At 33.4% G+C, this 18,761-nt stretch overlaps 2 pseudogenes; both read left to right on the forward strand.

Moving 5' to 3' along the window:
- Positions 1-6,758: 6,758 nt before the first annotated feature.
- Positions 6,759-11,640, forward strand: LOC120169902 (annotated as a pseudogene).
- Positions 11,641-12,043: 403 nt separating this feature from the next.
- Positions 12,044-17,967, forward strand: LOC120169903 (annotated as a pseudogene).
- Positions 17,968-18,761: the final 794 nt, after the last annotated feature.

An 18,761-nucleotide genomic window follows, 5' to 3' on the forward strand; every position in this document is an offset into this window, starting at 1 on the left:
GTAATACTCAGATCGACAAGTAACATATGAATGGGTGCAATACTTAGATCGAATTTGGATGAATTAAAAATTTAATTTAATTTAACCTATGACTATTCACACGTGTGATACTATCAATTATCAAAAGTTATGAAAGTAAACGTATTACTATATAGTTGTAATAACCTATCTCTTTATAATAGATACTACCATTTGTAAGCATCCTAGATTAATGAAAAGAATGGTAAGTTACACATTTAGTACCTAAACTTTCAATTTTTTCAAACCATACATAACATTTAGTGTTTGTTTCATTTTAGTACACCGTCGTTAAAAACTTAACGGACGGGCTTAAGTGTCATAAATCTGGTGGGCGGAACGGTGGACCACGAGAGAATGATAAGTCGACGAACATAGTCCAATTTCCGACCCATCAAACGGTTGACGACGGAGATCGAAGGATGAAGAAGTCGAAGGGTCTACTTGTCGATTTGGAGAGATTGAGACACTTTCCGGTGAAACGGGGCTGGAATCACGTTTAGAGGGTCGAAAAACTATGGGCGGGAAAGTTTGGGCTTCATCTCCCGACGAATGTGATGGTCGAAGATTGTAGGCGCGACTGTCAGCGAGTCCATCCATTAAGTTTTTAACGATAGGTTAGACATGTTTTTTTTAAATAAAAAAAAACTTAGCTACTAAAATGTTCCAAAATTGATAATTTAAATACTAAATACGTAATTTACCAAAGACTCTTTGAGCACTTGAATTAATTCCGTTATAATCGATAATCAAAGTCTAAACAATTGTAATCCTGTTGCTTAACCTTTTTAATTTTATTTTTGGTACGAAACCTATGAAAGTAGTTAACTCCTATTTTATTGTACCTGAGATAAGCAAAGGCTATTTGTAACATTTTGAATGGCTAATCAAGAAAATTACATCTACAACTTCTGTTTGCGAATTCCAAATGCTTCCACAGACGAAAAAAAGAAAATAAACTCTACAAAGATCAACGAGTCAAAGTTGGATACCTAACCGACCTAGTAATACGACTAAATTATAAAATTTATTTGACATTTTATTTAAAATTGAGTGAAATATAAATAAGTTATTTAATAAATTAAATTTTATAATATAATATAATCATGAATGCAAAAACAAAACACATTAAATGTATTATTTACATCACTCAACAGTTTTCGTACTTTTTTATATAAAATGTTTTAAAAGATTTTTTTTTTTAGACGTATTTAAAAATAAATTATTAGAAATATTAATTTATCAATTGACTAAACTTTTTCAATAAGTTATTATTAACAAGCCTCAATGTCATGTTTTATGACTAGTTGTTTTGACGAGTTGCAGTAAATCCAACATGCCATTCTTGTATAAGTTAATGTCCATATTGTCTACAAATTAGAAACTTGAACGTATATGCTAATATAAAAATATATAGTTTGAACGATCATCCACCATTGCGGTGGAAGCCTTGAGAGTATGTCAAATAAACGTGGGTTTTTAATATAAACAATTATACTTAAATTTAGATAATTTATTTTTTAATATTTAAAGTAACAATTATATCAAAATTATAAATTAAGTATTAAATTTGTTTTGACGGAAAAAAAATTAGGTAAGGGATGACTTTTCCAATTCTGAGCTACGGTATATTTAAGACTCAATTGAGATTTACATGGAAATTTACAGATTGTCCACCAAGAATGACAGTGGTAGAATTCGAACTTTGCCTTACATGTTCATATTCCTAAATCCCAACCACTTGTATCAAAACTTGTTAGCATTAAGTATTAAATTTGTTTTTGAGTCTCAAAATTGGATTTTTCTTTCATATGCGTCTAATATGTTGTTAAATATAGACTATTTAATAGTTTTACTCGGTGTTTTAATATAATTTTTCTTTTTTATCATTTGGTTGAAATATTAAGTTTATTGAATTAAAATTTAAGATAAAATTAAATGGATAATTAACTAATATCAAATGTATAATCATACGAATTTATTTAATTATCATATTACTATTTCAGTTATCAGTCAATGACTTGATTGAAATTATTTAAATAATTTAATGACATAATAGAACAAATACATAATTTATTAAGAAATGGGTTCTAGGATTTGGGCTGATGTATTTGGTTTATATAAATAAAATATATATTTTAGGTAGTTTTAGGTTTTATTTTAGAGAAAATAACCACAGTGACAAAAAATGTCTTATAATATACGATTTTAACCAACCTTTTTTAGATTTGTCAAAATGACCAACTAAATCGCAATGCGATCGATAATTCGCAACGCGATCTCTAGTATCACAAATCAATTTCCAGATTCGCAACGCGAACATCGACTATCACAATGCGATTTTCCAAATTCATTGCGATAGTCCAAGTTCGCGTTGCGATTTATTCCAAATTCGTTGTGATAGTCGAAGTTCGCGTTGCGATTTATTCCAAATTCGTTGCGATAGTCCAAGTTCGCGTTGCGATAGTCGAAGTTCGCGTTGCGATTTATTCCAAGTTTGTTGCGATAGTCGAAGTTTGCGTTGCGATTTATTCCAAATTCGTTGGGATAGTCGAAGTTCGCGTTGCGATTTATTCCAAATTCGTTGCGATAGTCCAAGTTCGCGTTGCGATTTATTCCAAGTTCGTTGCGAAAGTCAAATATGTAAATCGTAATGCGATAGTCGAAGTTCGCGTTGCGAATCTGAAAACTGATTTGCGATACCGGAGATCGCGTTGCGAATTATCGATCGCATTGTGATTTAGTTGGTCATTTTGGCAAATCCAAAAAAAATTGGTTAAAATCGTATATTATAAGGCATTTTTTGTCACTAAGGTTATTTTCTCTTTATTTTATTTAGGGTTAAACTTGAATTTTGAGTTTTAAATGAGGTTTAAATAAAAATAGACTATAATAATCAAGTATTTCAGTATTTGATTCTATTAATGGAAAATAAGTTTTAATTTTTAGAATTATAAGAGAAAATTATTTTATAGAGATATATTTTTTTAGTCCCTATAACTTTTAGGGTTTATATTAAAAAAAGATGTATGTTGGAATACTGTTTTGAGATATATAAGAGATGTTAGATACATAAGATCTTTAAGTATTTGTATTTTTCGATCTCTATGTTTAGATTATATTATTGTTCTTTTCATCTATAGAGGCCAACAAAACTTAACTAAATTAAATCTTATATCTTGTTAGTGTTTTTTTTTAAGTTTAACTTATAAATTCCTAATAAATTAATCTTTATTTTGCATGTAATAAATATGACTATAAGTGACCATTCATATATATAATACATCTGATCTTCACATTTATGCAAATCACGAAAAAAATAGTTGTTTGATTAAATATCTTTAAGCAACCTGAAATGAAAGAAGAAAAATAATTGGAGTACGGAATTGAACGAATATATTTTGCTTATCGACTAATAAAAAAATATTTAGTTTATTGCAAAATGCATGACCATAAAGACATTGCCAGAGTTTCCTGTTGTCTTAGCTTCAGATGCCACTTCAAAGTTTCCTAGTCTTGTTGGCATCGCTACCTTGTCGATGTTCAACATTTCGATCGTGCACCCATCGACCTAGTTGCTATACTTGACGTGAGTGGTTGCATGACCGGCAAGCCTTCCCTTCATAAGCGAGCTGTTTGCTTTATTATACAAACCTTAGGCCCTTCCTATCGGTTATCAATGGTTGCGTTCTTATCATCTGCTCGAAGAATTTTGCCATTGCGAAGGATGTCTGCCAGTGGTCAGAATGATGCTAACTTTGTCATCAAACATTGAGAAGGGTTCACGAATTAAACGGTCTCGATGGTAAAAGAATTATTGTTATTCTTTGAGGTATCGAGTTTAAACTCCAGTAATGTTAAGAATGTAAACGTTCAATATCAAATAATTGAGAATTATATTTGAACAAATACTATCTTATACATTATTGGAAATATAAACCGCAAAACGAGACGTTGGCACTGACATGACAAATAAAAATATAACGAACAAGTGAACAACCAAAATTGTGTCGTGGTAAAAATCATTGCCTTAGAAACAAATTCGCCATAATGTGTGTAATCGCTGCTTCAGGCAGATTGTCCCTCGAAGTTAACACGATGGTTCCAAATTCTGTACACCGAAAATCATATTAGATTGCCGATTGTACTACTCTTCTGATAGCAGCTGAGAAAAGAGACTTAGAACTCTTTAAATTTGATTAATTTATGAATTTAATATCATGTTTGAAACTGCTTACATAAAAAAAATGAACTTGGCCTCTAACCTATTCAATTTGTTGCTTAATTTTCAACTTTTTGTAACTCTTGTAATTACTTGTGTAACTCATGTAATTACACTTGTAACTGGCATAATAAACAACTCATTATTCACTCTAAACAGAGTTGAAAAACCATGTCGGTACACTCAAACGTTCACAAATTAAAATTCAGAAACTGATTGTTTAAATTTTAATTTTTAGAAATCAGAATAGAATTAGCATATAAATATCATAATAAAATTCTTTCACAATATTTTATGCTTGAGAAAAATCCTTACGAATTTTCTCTAAAAAAATAGTATTCGCACGGACATGCAAGCGAATTGTCTCCAGAGGTTAACACGGTCACTCCAAATTCTGTACACCCGAAATCGGAATGGACTGCCGGTGATACCTATTCTTCTGATAGCAACCGAGAAAAGAGACTTAGAACTCTTTAAATTTAATAGAATTGCGAGTATTGAATGAAATTAGTGAGTTGAGAAGCTAATGAAGCTCTCTATTTATAGGCTCAGGGGTAAAATCATCCATAGCAAAATCAAATATAAATATGACTAATTTTTTAATTTAATCTCATGTTTGAAACTGCTAAAATAAAAAATTGAACCTGGCTCTAACCCATCCAGATTTGCGACTTAATTTTCAACTCTTTGTAACTCTTGTAATTACTTGTGTAACTCTTGAAATTACACGTGTAACTAACATAATAAACAACTCATTATTCACTTTGAACAAAGCTGAAAAACCATGTCGGTACACTCAAACGTTCACAAATTAAAATTCAGAAACTGATTGTTTAAATTTTAATTTTCAGAAATCAGAATAGAATTAGCATATAAATATCATAATAAAATTCTTTCACAATATTTTATGCTTGAGAAAAATCCTTAAGAATTTTCTCTAAAAAAATAGTATTCGCACGGACGTGCAAGCGAATTGTCTCCAGAGGTTAACACGGTCACTCCAAATTCTGTACACCCGAAATCGGAATGGACTGCCGGTGATACCTATTCTTCTGATAGCAACCGAGAAAAGAGACTTAGAACTCTTTAAATTTAAGAGAATTGCGAGTATTGAATGAAATTAGTGAGTTGAGAAGCTAATGAAGCTCTCTATTTATAGGCTCAAGGGTAAAATCATCCATAGCAAAATCAAATATAAATATGACTAATTTTTTAATTTAATCTCATGTTTGAAACTGCTAAAATAAAAAATTGAACCTGGCTCTAACCCATCCAGATTTGCGACTTAATTTTCAACTCTTTGTAACTCTTGTAATTACTCTTGTAACTCTTGAAATTACACGTGTAACTAACATAATAAACAACTCATTATTCACTTTGAACAAAGCTGAAAACCATCCAGATACACTCAAACGTTCACAAATTAAAATTCAGAAACTGACTGTTTAAATTTTAATTTTTAGAAATCAGAACAGAAGCTAATTAACATATAAATATTAGAATGAAATTCTTTCACAATTTTTTATGCTTGAGAAATATCCTTACGATTTTTTTTAAATTAATATTCACACAAACATGTCAAAGACACATATTGTCACAAGGTAGACAAACAACAGTGACACACAAGTTTACCCTTTATTTTCTATCACTCAACAAATGAACGAAGAATGAACACTATAAATACACAAATATATGGTATTTCCCACTCATTGTGGGATAGTGGTTTTAGCATTACCAACATACCTACATGTTAAGATTAGTTTCGATCTTAATCCCATGATTTGACTGTTTGATTTCACATTAAACAACTTAGTGGGTGGGATAATCAGGGTGAGCAATTGTAGTAATGGTTCATGTCGAAAGCGTCACCAAATTAAATGGGATAGAATGAGCCATTACCTTTCTCAAGATTTCTCCTTTTTTTAAAATATATAAGATTAACGTCTTTTACCCATCTAAGATGAGACATTATGCGCAAATGAATTGAAACATAATTGACTACTTTTTTTATTAGCTACTAATATCTAATCAATTAATTAATTAATATAGATTAAATATAGTAAGAGATAGACCATCTAATTTAATTTACTCTATTAAAAATATAAAGACTTAAATTTTTGATCTTACTAAAAATTTAATGTTTTATTCTACTAAATCAGTTTATTATTAATAGAATTCATCTACTTAATATTTAGACGACACTCGAAATTACATTAGACCTACTTAGAGGCTCCACACAGGACAACAAAATACACATAGAAACTTACCATAAATTAATTATTTGTATATAATTTACAGGCACGAGTTGCTTTCCTCCCAGATATTGTAATACTGATTATTTTATAAAGTTGATGCAGAGATAGTTGTAACGTAGTGGTGCTACATTTGATTCGATTTTTTTAAAACCATTATTTAATCAAATATTATTAGACATTAAAAAAAAGGTAAGCAAAAGTTGTCGTCCTAGAAAGTCCAAATCGTCGAGAAAGAGAAAGATGGAATTATCAGTTAGGCCAGTGATACCGAGTCCAACCCAATAATAACATCTTCTTCTTCTGCCAATTTACCCTTCCTTTCAACCTCCTTTCTCCCGGACCTTACCTTTGCCTTGCCATGAAGTTTGAGGTGAGACACGTGGCTGGAATAGAAGACTGTTTCGTATCTCTTCCCCTTTTACTCATCCAAACTCTTCAATCCACGTGCGCTTCTCCCCTCCCTCCCCTTCTGGCTCTCGAGCTTCTCCTCCCACGATCCATGGACCGTCGCTTGGTCCGGCGCTACTTCTTCTTCTACCGCTATTGAGGTAAGCTAACTTTCTTCAACTAATCCTTTATAAGTCATATTTGAGAATTCAGATGTTTTATAAAAAAAATTATAAAATTAATGTAGATTGGATAATCAAAGATATGTAAATATAATTTTGATGATTATTTTGAAATAATTCTAGATATTTGTGAAATTCAACTAAATGTTTTGTAACTTTACATCTCAACTAATTTATATCCAAGTCAGCTTTCTCAGTTTCTCGTTTTCAAATGTAGCATTATTGTTTAGTGTTTAGACTTCGATTTGAGTTGGATTTTTCCTACTTTCCTCTAATTCCGTAAATATATTTTTTATTTGGCTATGAAGGTTTCTCAACAGTTTGCTGAATGTATATCGTTGCGGAACCGCACCACAGTTCAAGTCCGAGTTGCGTCTAATTTGGCAAAGGCTACATTAGTCACAATTGAACCTCATACCGAGGATGATTGGGAAATTTTAGAGCTCAACTCTGAGCACGCTGAAGATGCAATATTAAAGCAGGTAATATTAATAAATTTCAGTCAACTTCAAATGGATCTTACATATGTTATGCAATGAATTTCAATCGATACAGGTCAGGGTTGTCTACGAGGGGATGCAATTTCCTCTGTGGTTACATGGCCGAATAATCATAACCTTCCTTGTCATGTCAACTTTTCCCAAGAAAGCGGTGGGTAAGATGATATTGTTGCAACTTCCTCGATTTTAGTGGAAAATTATACTTAGTTTTCCAGATGTTTGTGTAAACATCAGTTCATTTTAGAACCAATTTTATATGCATGTTCATTTATAAGTTGCGAACATAGTGCATAATTTCAGTGTGGAAATAATTCAGCAATTTTATTTGCTGAATCATGTCTTGCCACTATTTACAAATTATTTGTCATATAGCTGTTGAATCAGATCAACTACAACTTTAATCTTGGTTTGTTGGAATTTTCTCAACTTCTGTTATTCTTTACCAGTTCAACTTTTTCCTGGAACTGAAGTTGCTGTTGCTCCAAAGAGTCGTAAGAAAAGCTTAAAGAACATAGAATCATCTGCTGGAGGATCTCATGGTGCAAAAGCACTGCTTCGCTTACAAGATTCAGACAGAAGATTGTTCCATAAAAGTAATGTCAAAGTTGTTGAGCTAGGGGTAGCACTTACTTCTGTTTCCTTTATTCACCCAGAAACAACTAAAAGATTTTCATTGGCACCTCTTCAGTTGGTTGTCATGGTGCCAAGGTTATCATCTAAAGATAGCACTAAGAATCTGGAAAATGATGCCTCTAGAATGAAAGGAAATGTTGCTTCGAAGGAAGTAAATGGTGGAATTTCAACTGATAAATGAGAATTCCGTGAAGTGATTGTCCGCCTTCTAATTTCAGATTCAGTCGCTAAAGGACATATAATGGTTACACGATCTCTCCGACTTTATTTGAGAACAGGACTACATTCATGTATGTGAATTATTTTCAGGAACCAGTTACTTATTTACCCTATTTACCTCACTTGGAAAGCTTTTTTTTTTGTTCTTTATATCATTAAACAAGTTGTTAAGATGCTTTTCTGAATAGAAGAATTCAGATTAAACATGTTTATTTATCAATCCTGAAAAACTTTGAATTGTCTCCCAGGTTGTTTCTATGCATGCATCATCTCTTCCAGGCCTACTTTATTGTTTAGACTCAAACTTCGTTCTTTGCTCCATTATAGTGTTAAGGGAAAGAAACTTATTTATTGATTTTATGGCGTACACTTCTTTTGATTGAGTGAAAGCATCTAGATTTCTTTTACTAGATGGAAATTGTAGATGAAAAATTGTTGTTGCTAAATACTTTGATGTGTGCATCTTTTTCCACCTTAAGGAACTCACCTTCTGTTCGATGTGTTTCTTCCCACTGCTTTACTATTTCAATGTCTGGTTTTGCTAGTTTTTAAAGGAGAGGAGAAAAAACTGGCATTACTATTCTCACTTTATTTTATGTAAAAGATATTTGAAAGAAGGTTCCCATGCATGCAGTGGTTTATTTAAAGGGGTATAATGCTGCTTTGGAGAAGGAAATTCCTGTAATTTCACTTTCTCCATGCCACTTCAAGATGGTTGCAAATGATAAGGCTCTTGGGAATGGACCTGAAATGCTTGATGATCATAGAACTCATAGGACACAAAACTCACTTCCAATATCTGGTTCAGGAACCTCTTTGGAAGTAGTAAATTGGTCAAACCATGAGAATGTCGTTGCTGCACTTTCTTGTGAGTTTCCTTGCCAAGACGCTGAAGACTGCAATCATCAAGATGATAATAAGAAGGGCTTAGAATGTCTTCTTCAGGCATGGTTTCTTGCTCAAGTTGATGCTATAACTTCAAATGCAGGGACGGAAGTTAATACATTGGTTTTGGGGAATGAAAGTTTGCTTCACTTTGAGGTTACCATAAATGATTATGGAACTGGATTTGTCTCATCAAATGGTTTTAAAGAGAAGAGAAATAAGACAAAGTTGCCTTTGGAAATTTCATACATACTGACTATCTCGGAGGAAACACTGCTCAGTGGACAAGTTAATGCATATGAACTTGAACTTGATGATAGAAACAAGAGGGTTGATGTTCAGAGAGGTATAGAGTTGTTTGGAAAGCTAAATTTGGGCAACCCTGTGTCCTTGTGTTCTGTTAAAGACAAAACATCTGTCAAGGGGTTTAGCACGAATGCATCTTCATTAAGCTGGATGGGTGCAACTGCTTTTGATGTAATCAATAGGAGGCATTTTTCTCTTTGAATTTTCTAACAAGTATTGTTACAATTAGTTTTATCTGGATATGTTCACCTGACAAATACTACATGCAGGGTTGATGGTGTTGCTAGCTCCTTCTTCTGGAATTTGGTTTAGTACTTATAATCTTTCTTTCCCCGGACATGTTCTAATATATGGACCTGCGGTGAGTTTCTATATTTTTTTGCTTCTTTTGCAATCGGTTTTGATAAAGTATCAGGGGAAAACATGCTTTTCTCTAAACTTATTGCAAATTTTTTCCATAACAAAAGTGAAATTCTTAGGTATATATTGTAGAGAACTTTGTGGTGTTTCAAGTAGATATCACTTTATGTTGACTTTAGCTTTGAAAATCTTAAATGAACCTTGTTGGCTCTTTATGTTTTGTGATCAAGAGTTTGGTGCATAATTTCTTTTGGGATGACTCTTTGAAATTGTGTTATCTTAAAACCTGCTTCTGTCGTTTTCTTAAGAGGGCTTTATTGTATTTATTTGACATATAAATTTTGATAATTCCTACTTAAATAAAAATTGGTATATTATTTCCTATTAGGGTTCTGGGAAGACACTATTGGTAAGAGCTGTTGCAAAGTCCCTTGAAGAACACGAAGACCTGTTAGCACGTGTAAGAAATTATTTGAAAATGCATATGCATCCTTCTCAATGTTGATATTTGGAAATGCTCTAAGCATGAACGACCCTGGCTGGAAAAAAAACTCCATCCTGTTATGGTTTTCTAGTTCTTATTGGTGGTTTTGGAGGGTAACACCTGCTTTTGATATTTGTCTGTACTTGCAGAATCTTTATAAACTGCTCTAAACTTTCTTTGGAGAAACCTCCAACCATTCGTCAAACACTTTCAAGTTCCATATCTGAAGCTCTAGATCATGCTCCTTCAGTTGTCATATTTGATGATCTTGATAGCATCATCCAGTCTTCTGATTCAGAAGTATCTCAACCTGTGATTTTCCGTCTCCGCGTGAAAGGTTGGATATTCTGACAGTTCTTTCAAGAAAGGTTAGTGATACTTACTAATCACCATTTAATGTTCTATGTCACGTTTTCCATATTTTCTTTTATTTTTGTTTCGTCATAGAAACTGAAATATAAATTCTTCTGCAAGTCATGCTTCCTGGAATTACATGACTCCGTTAATCGTATGTAGCAGTTTTGTTACTTCGATTAAGGGTTGAGTGCCCGATATTGATGTCTGACTTGGATATACTCAATTTTAAATGTTTTGCTACGTATGGAACTAGAAATTTAACTTTCTTTGAATGCTTTAGTTTCTTTCCTTTGTAATACTTTGTTTTTGCACAAACAATGCAGCTGCCATTGGCCAGTGATGTTGATTTAGACGCCATAGCGTACATGACTGAAGGATTTAGTGGAGCTGATCTCCAAGCTCTTCTCTCAGATGCACAGCTTGCTGCAGTTCACAAACATTTGAGCAGTGCGAACAGCAACGAGCCTGGTAAAATGGCGGTCATAACTGATGGCGTTATAAAGTCTATTGCTTCGAAGGCAAGACCATTGGTTTCAGAAGCCGAAAAACAGAGACTCTATGGAATCTACAGTCAGTTTCTTGATTCAAAGCAATCCGCCGCTACACAGGTATGCAATAAACCCTTGTATTTGCAGCTTCTCACATTAGTTACCCCCTGACTATAAATTTGGAAACTTTCTTGCAGTCAAGGGATGCAAAAGGCAAGAGGGCAAAGCTGGCATGACCAGCACATCGTTGCAGACCAGACCAGACCAGACCAGACTGGAAATAGTCATGCTCCTTTTTCCTTTTGAATATTGAATTTGCTTGTTGGCTAGGGAAATATTTTTCTTGGCTTCTTTAGATCTCCTTTCTGTTTTTATGTCTATTATAAGTTTTTTTCTCACATAAATATGTATACATCATATTATTTTTATGTCTTTGAATTGAATACAAAGTTAAATAAAAAGGATCAAATAATTTGAATATGTTTATATTTTCATTGTTGTTGGGAGAAATATTATTAGTTGTTTCGGTAATTTTATTGGGGAAATGCTAGTTTTGAATAAATAAAACAAATATATTTAATTTATGTTGTAAAACAAAAAAAACGAAGATAAGAAGAACAAACATGATAATAAAAAGAAAGAATATGAATTATAATATTTTCTCTGAAAATTATATTTATAGACCTAAGTATTAGATATCATATAAAATTTTAATTTTAATATACTGATCTTTATTGTTAATGTCTAATGTCAAGTGTAGAGAGCCATGAAAATTACATAAGTTGAATGAATACGATAGTTTAACAGTAAATTTCGCATAATTGTGTATTCTATACCGGTGTGCGATTTGATTCAGGGTGGTTCTTCTCATTTGAATCGAAATGAGGTATGGCACCCTCCAGCTCGTGATTGGATTAAGGTGAACACTGACGGTGTCTACCGTAATCCTTTTAGTTTGGCAACCTGGGGGGGCGTCTTGCGTGATCATGAAGGGGCCTGGATCTCGGGTTTTGCCAAGCTCATTGGGTGGTGTTCGACGCTCGATGCAAAGATGTGGGACATCTTTGAAGGTTTATTTTTAGCATGGGTTGTGGGTTTTCAATCTGTTATGGTGGAATTGGATAGCAAGGAAGCTGTCCAGGCCTTCAACGATTCGAGGATGTGCACTGGAACTTCACTGACTCGGCATATCGACGGTTTGTTCAAGAGGGAGTGGATGGTTTGACTGGTTCACGTTCGAGGGAATGTAATACGGTGACTGACAGAATGGCTAAACTGACATGGAAGCTCTCTTTCGGAACCCATTTATTCTACACTCCTCCATCGATTTCTCTGACTTTCTTTGTCGATAGTAGCCACAGCACTACTGCTTGAGACTCTTGTTTATCTCATTTTCAGTAAAAATATGGGTAAAGTATAGTAATGGTCACTGAACTTTTCTAAAGTTTTCATTTATGTCTCTAACTTTTAAAACTTACAATACAGTCCTCTAACACTTAATCCGTTTACAATATGGTCCCCGAAGTAACTAGCCGTTTGACGCCGTTACACTGTTGTTAGTGTGTTTGCAATATGGTCACTGAACTTTTCAAACGCTTGTACTTAGGTCCCAACTTTTAAAACTTGCAACATAATCTTCAATTTCATTCTAAATTCATTTTCGATCTCGAATTTATTTTTCGTTTATCTCTTCTTATTTCTAGCGTAACTTTTCAGTCGGTGATGCATGAGAAATTCTAATCTAACTTTTAATTATGTGGAAGTGTTGACTTGAATAAGGGTCCATTGAGAGAAGACCCGACCAAGAGACTATCGGGACCATAAACGATTTAAGGTGTAATGTTAGATACATGTCATATCAGATGAAACATAGATATTCGATGAAATACTTATCAGAAAAAAATGGACAGAGTTAACAAATACTACTAAGATGAGCTAAGCATGTTAATCTATATATGAGCAATGCACTGTCCTATACTAAGTATTTATTCAAATTTCATGTGTGAAAATACTTATAAAGCTTGGTCAGTGTCAACAAGGAAGAAAAAGAAGTGTTGTATGTTTGGGTTTTGATTTGAGTTTCTGATTGACATTTGCTTACATGAAACATGCGGAAACTCCTTTTGCATGTTTGCGAAGGTTTATTGTCACAGCAGTTGAACTGAACTTTTCAGGTTCCTCGAAATCGGTATTGGGGTTTACATCCTCCTCCCGTACCCCTCGAAGATGTTGTGGATGATGGATTGTTGGCTATTCAAATGGCCATTTTCCTCAGAAAAGCAGGTGTAGAAACTGTAGTTGATGAACATTTTCTATCAAATCCACCAAACGGAGCTGAATTGCTGGAGTCTGCAATTAAGAACATTATCAGGTGCTCTGCTTTTGTGTTTCTTTTCTTTTTTTTTTCTTTTTCTCTTCTTTTTGAGGCCTGTGTGTGTGTGTGTGTTTCTCTCCCTACCAAGATCAAGTGATGGGGGGTTATGAAATCACTTGTGTTCCAATTTTGGTTGAAATTTAATAATTTTGTTCTCTTTTAGTATTCTCATGTATGGATGGCTTGTAGCTGGAAATATCCTTAACATTGTTTGAATCTGGACTTCACTGCTACAGGTATTTAGAGGTGTCTCGTCAGAAAGATTTAACTTTGCCAGTGAAGGAGGGGGTTGATACACTTTTAATGTACTTATATAGAGCTCTGAATTATGTTGATGATATGGAGAAGCTGGCTTCTTCTGAGAATTGTTGTATCGTGGTATGTGCTTTTATTTTTTGGCTTATCTCATTTGGTAATCATGCATTTATGTTAGGTTCACATCCTTGCTGCATTAAATTGTGTATTTTGTTGGATTGAGTTTTACAATGCCTCCGATTATGCATGTATGAATGTTAAAGAATGATTTGGTTTTAAGGACTGATAGTTTCATGTTGAAAGAAGATAATCTTGGAGGTCAGAAATTCTTAAGTAAATAATTTGTGTAGTATTTTAAGTTCTCAACACTTGGTATCATAGAGTATGATTGGCTGAAGAAAAAAAAATCAAATACATGACTAAGGATTTTGTTAGTGATATTTTAATATATAAGTAAAAAGAGGTTGTTGTGTATAGCTTGGGCTGTAAGGTTAGAATTTTAATGTTACAAGAAAAGTCTCCTTGTTAAAAGAAAAAAATGGAGCTTTTGCTCAAATAAACGGAGAACCTGCTCTTAAGCTGAAAATGTTTTTGCCCTTTTATCTTTTATCAGTTTAACATATTTTTATTCTAAACAAATGAAACTAAAAGAAAGTATTTTCTTTTTAACATGAATTTAGTACCGATTCATAGGGGTGTTCATTCGGTTAATTCGGTGGCCGAACCACCATTTTCGATTTAACCGAACTTTTTTTTTCTTTAACCGTTAACCGAACCGAATTTTTTTCGAAAATATTAACCGAACCGAATAAATTTCGGTTAATTTTCAAATTAACCGAAATTTTTTAGAATTTTAGAATTTAATATTTTTTTAATTAAAAAAAAACAATTTACAATTAATTTAAATAATATCTAATTAATTTGATTCAAACATTTTGCATTTATTTTGATATTATTTTAATTAATTAATATTGATTTGGGTTTTAAATGGATTGAGCCTCTTAATATAATTATATTTAAAGGTTAATTCGGTTAATTAACCGATTTCGAACCGAATTAACCGTTAACCGAATTCCAAAAAAATCCTTAACCGTTCCCCGACCGAATTAACCAAACTAATTCGATTCGGTAGGTTAATTCGATTAAAACCGAATTTTGAACACCCCTACCGATTCATGTGCCGAGTGGGAGTAATGATTGGTGTGGGAGATGGTACCATTCCAGCCAGGTCATTCAGGTTGAATAAATATTTTCTTGGTTAGGTCTAGTAAAGTTCAAATTATAGTTATAGGCCTAAAGTAAATAACTTATGATCAAAGAATGTTGATAAAATGTGGAGTCTTAGTATTCCAATGCATTGGAAAACAGAGACCGTTGTTAGGAGCTTACTTGAAGGATGACTGTACAACTTGCATGGGCAGTGCAGGAGGAATTAGAAACTTTATTAGATGGCTCTGGGCATTTGCGGGCACTTGCCTTCCTATATACTAGTAGAGGGATGAGCTCAAAGGCTCTTTCCATTTGGCGCATCTTGGCAAGAAATTATTCTTCTGGTCTCTGGAAAGATCCTGCTTCGGGAAATGGCATACATGATGGCAATGCATGTGTAACATCCGGTAGGGAGGCCGCTGCAATGGAGGCAGCAAATATTCTTGAGGATTCATCTGACCAGGATTTGGTTCTGCAGCATCTTGCATGGGTATCTACTTATTTCTTACAAAAGATTCTTTTTATATTATTTTCAAATTGAAGGTGTTGACTTGAACTTGTATTAATTGACCTTGAACACATTGATTGCAGCAGACTCCAGTACTTGCTGTACGAGTTTTGACATCAGGTAAAAGGGAGAGTCAGCTTTCTCAAGGTGGATCACATTTCTGAGTGAGTTTGTATAGGATTATGCATGGGCGATTTTAATTGTAAATTTTATTTCTGGATGTTGTACAATTTGTTAATTAGTATCTTGCTGCAGATGAAGTGATTGCGGCAATTGATCCAAAAAAGGTTGAGATTCTCCAATGGTATGTTTCTATTTTATTTTATGGATTATAATTATTTCTGCAGTTTTGGCTTCTAGGCTCTACACTCACCATTATAGACAACATTATACACAGGCTTATTCTTTGGCAACTCAGCTTGTATTGGAGTATTTGTAGCTTTATTATCCTTTACCTTTTTATCCTACACTCGCACTTGGAACATAATTAATTTGTTTGTCATAGTATTCACCTTGTTTCGTATGAGCCTTTAAGTTTTTCTTATACAAGTTCTCTTTCTTTTTAGCATTAGATGTCATCTTCACTGCATCGATTTTGGTTTAAGCTTCCTTGTCTGTGCAGCTATCTCCAGTGGTTAATTGAAGAACAAGACTCTGATGACACTCGGTTCCATACTCTCTATGCTGTTTCACTTGCCAAGTCAGCTATTGAAACCTTTAGTTCAGAAAGCAGCTCACAAGGCCCTTATTCTGGAAGGCAAGAGCATTTGAAAAATATTGATACTCAAAGAGATTCAATCTTTGAAAGTCCTGTGTGGGACCGGTTGCAGATATGTTTACAGACTTCAGATTTGTATGATCCAGGAGAGGTCCTTGATTTGATAGAGAACTCAGAGTTATGGTTAGAAAAGGTCTGTTAGAGCTTTGTATATTGTGCTGTTCAGTTGACTATTGAGATGAAATTTTAATGCTACACTCAACTACAAATCCTAGATTGGCTGTTTATTCTTTTATGAATTGTGTTTTAGATGCGTATATGAGTAGTTGTTGCATTTAACATTTGCTAATTTAATATTTTGGTTTGATTATTAGGCTATTCTATACAGAAAATTGGGACAAGAGTCATTGGTGCTCCAAATCTTAGCGCTGTATGATTCAAATGATTTCCGGATTATTAATTAGGATGCTTGGTGCATTAGGCAGTATGACATAAAATTTATTCATGAAGATAGCAGATGAAAAGAAAATGAATTGTGTTCCTATTATTAACATTTAGTGGCTTGTCAGGAAACTGGAGGATAGCGAAGATGCAGAACAGTATTGTGCTGAGATTGGCCGACCAGATGCTTATATGCAGTTTTTATTTTTGTTCTTCCTTTCTCCCCATAATTTTTCTTTTTCCTTTCTCTACTTGTGCTTGCGGTCTTTTTTATTTATTTAATCTGTTTGTGACATGATAATATCAGGCTACTGGATAAGTATTTGGATCCTCGAGATGGTAAAGAGCCTATGTTTAAGGCTGCTGTTCGTCTTCTCCACAATCGTGGAGAGTCACTAGATCCCCTGCAAGTATTATAGGTAAGCCCCTCGCTTCTCCTATATGTCAGGAACCTGGAACTTCAGCTTTGCTGGCATATGTGCAAACATGCTCTTATATTATTATGTGGCTAGTATAATAGATAGTAGTACAGTCCCTTATTTTTATTTGTGTAATCTGGGTGTTGATTTTGCAGACACTCTCTCTTGACATGCCTCTCGAGCTTGCATCGGATACAATATTGAGAATGTTGAGGGCTCGACTACATCATCACCGTCAAGGACAAGTAAGATAACTTTTGGATTTCTCCTGCTGCTTATAATTTAAGCTTAATCATGAGCTTTCTTTTTGCGAGATTGTGCATCATCTCCTGTGCCGTAGACATAGACGCAAGACTTGCGAGATTGGAAGAGAGGTCACGGCTTGTGCTGATTAATGACGAGAGCCTTTGTGATTCTTGTCATACCCGCCTTGGAACAAAGCTTTTTGCCATGTATCCAGATGATACAGTTGTCTGTTACAAGGTTGGTGATGACTCACCATTATATATAGTTTCTTCATCTTTCCAATAGTTTGGATCAGAAATAGGGATCTTTTTCAATATGAAGTTGTTAAAAACTACCATTTCCTTTTGTATCTACGTCTGCATTCAGTTACTGTATGTTTGAAAACTGCCATCTTCTTTCATCTGCAGTGTTTCCGTCGTCAAGGCGGGTCAACTTCCGTAACTGGTCGTGATTTTAAGCAAGACGTCTTATTCAAACCCGGTTGGCTGGTTACCCGGTAAGCCTCTGGAAGTTACTGCAGGTGACGAAGCCATGGTTTTCCCTTAATTTCTTGCTTCAATCTTCTGTATAAAACTTCATTGTTAGCATTTTGACAGAATTCCGTGCGTGTTAAAACCAGAATGGTGACACCTTTTTTGCATGACATCCCTTTTCTCTTTGGATCTCATCTCTTCTTTACCATTATACAACAAAATCATAACTTGGCGATAATATATGTATATATATATGAGCTATTATTTGATACATTGTCCACTGGAAAAAAAATTCAGTGGTGTTTCTTAAGATTATGAAAAATGTACTTTTAAATTTTAAAAATCTAAAAAAATAAATATGATATGTGACATCATCTAAACATTACTTGTAAAATTATTTTCACATTATTAAGTACAGTTTTTATTTTCTATTTTTACATATAATTATCAAAATGTTTTTTTTTTGTTATTGAAAAAAGGTGGATATTAAACTTAGGACTTGAAGAAAGAACAACACTCTTTCTATCAAATAGGTCACTCAATTGATTCAAATTATCGAATCAATTGAGTTAAATTTAGTATTTATACGTAGAATTAAATAAATTTATCAATTGAGTTAAATTTAATAATTATATGATGAATCAAATAAACTTATCAATTGAGTTAAATTTAATATTTATATGATGAATCAAATAGGTTTGATAAATGTTTTTTCGTAATATTTCATCACCCATATTAATGTTTTTGGTATGCTGTTTTGAGTTTATTAGTATTATATATTTAGAAATGTCATCCAGCTCAATTGGTAGAGCACAAGGCTAT

This window comes from Hibiscus syriacus, unplaced genomic scaffold (assembly GCF_006381635.1).
Source record: "Hibiscus syriacus cultivar Baekdansim isolate YM2019G1 unplaced genomic scaffold, ASM638163v2 tig00111769_pilon, whole genome shotgun sequence".
NCBI classification, from domain to species: domain Eukaryota; kingdom Viridiplantae; phylum Streptophyta; class Magnoliopsida; order Malvales; family Malvaceae; genus Hibiscus; species Hibiscus syriacus.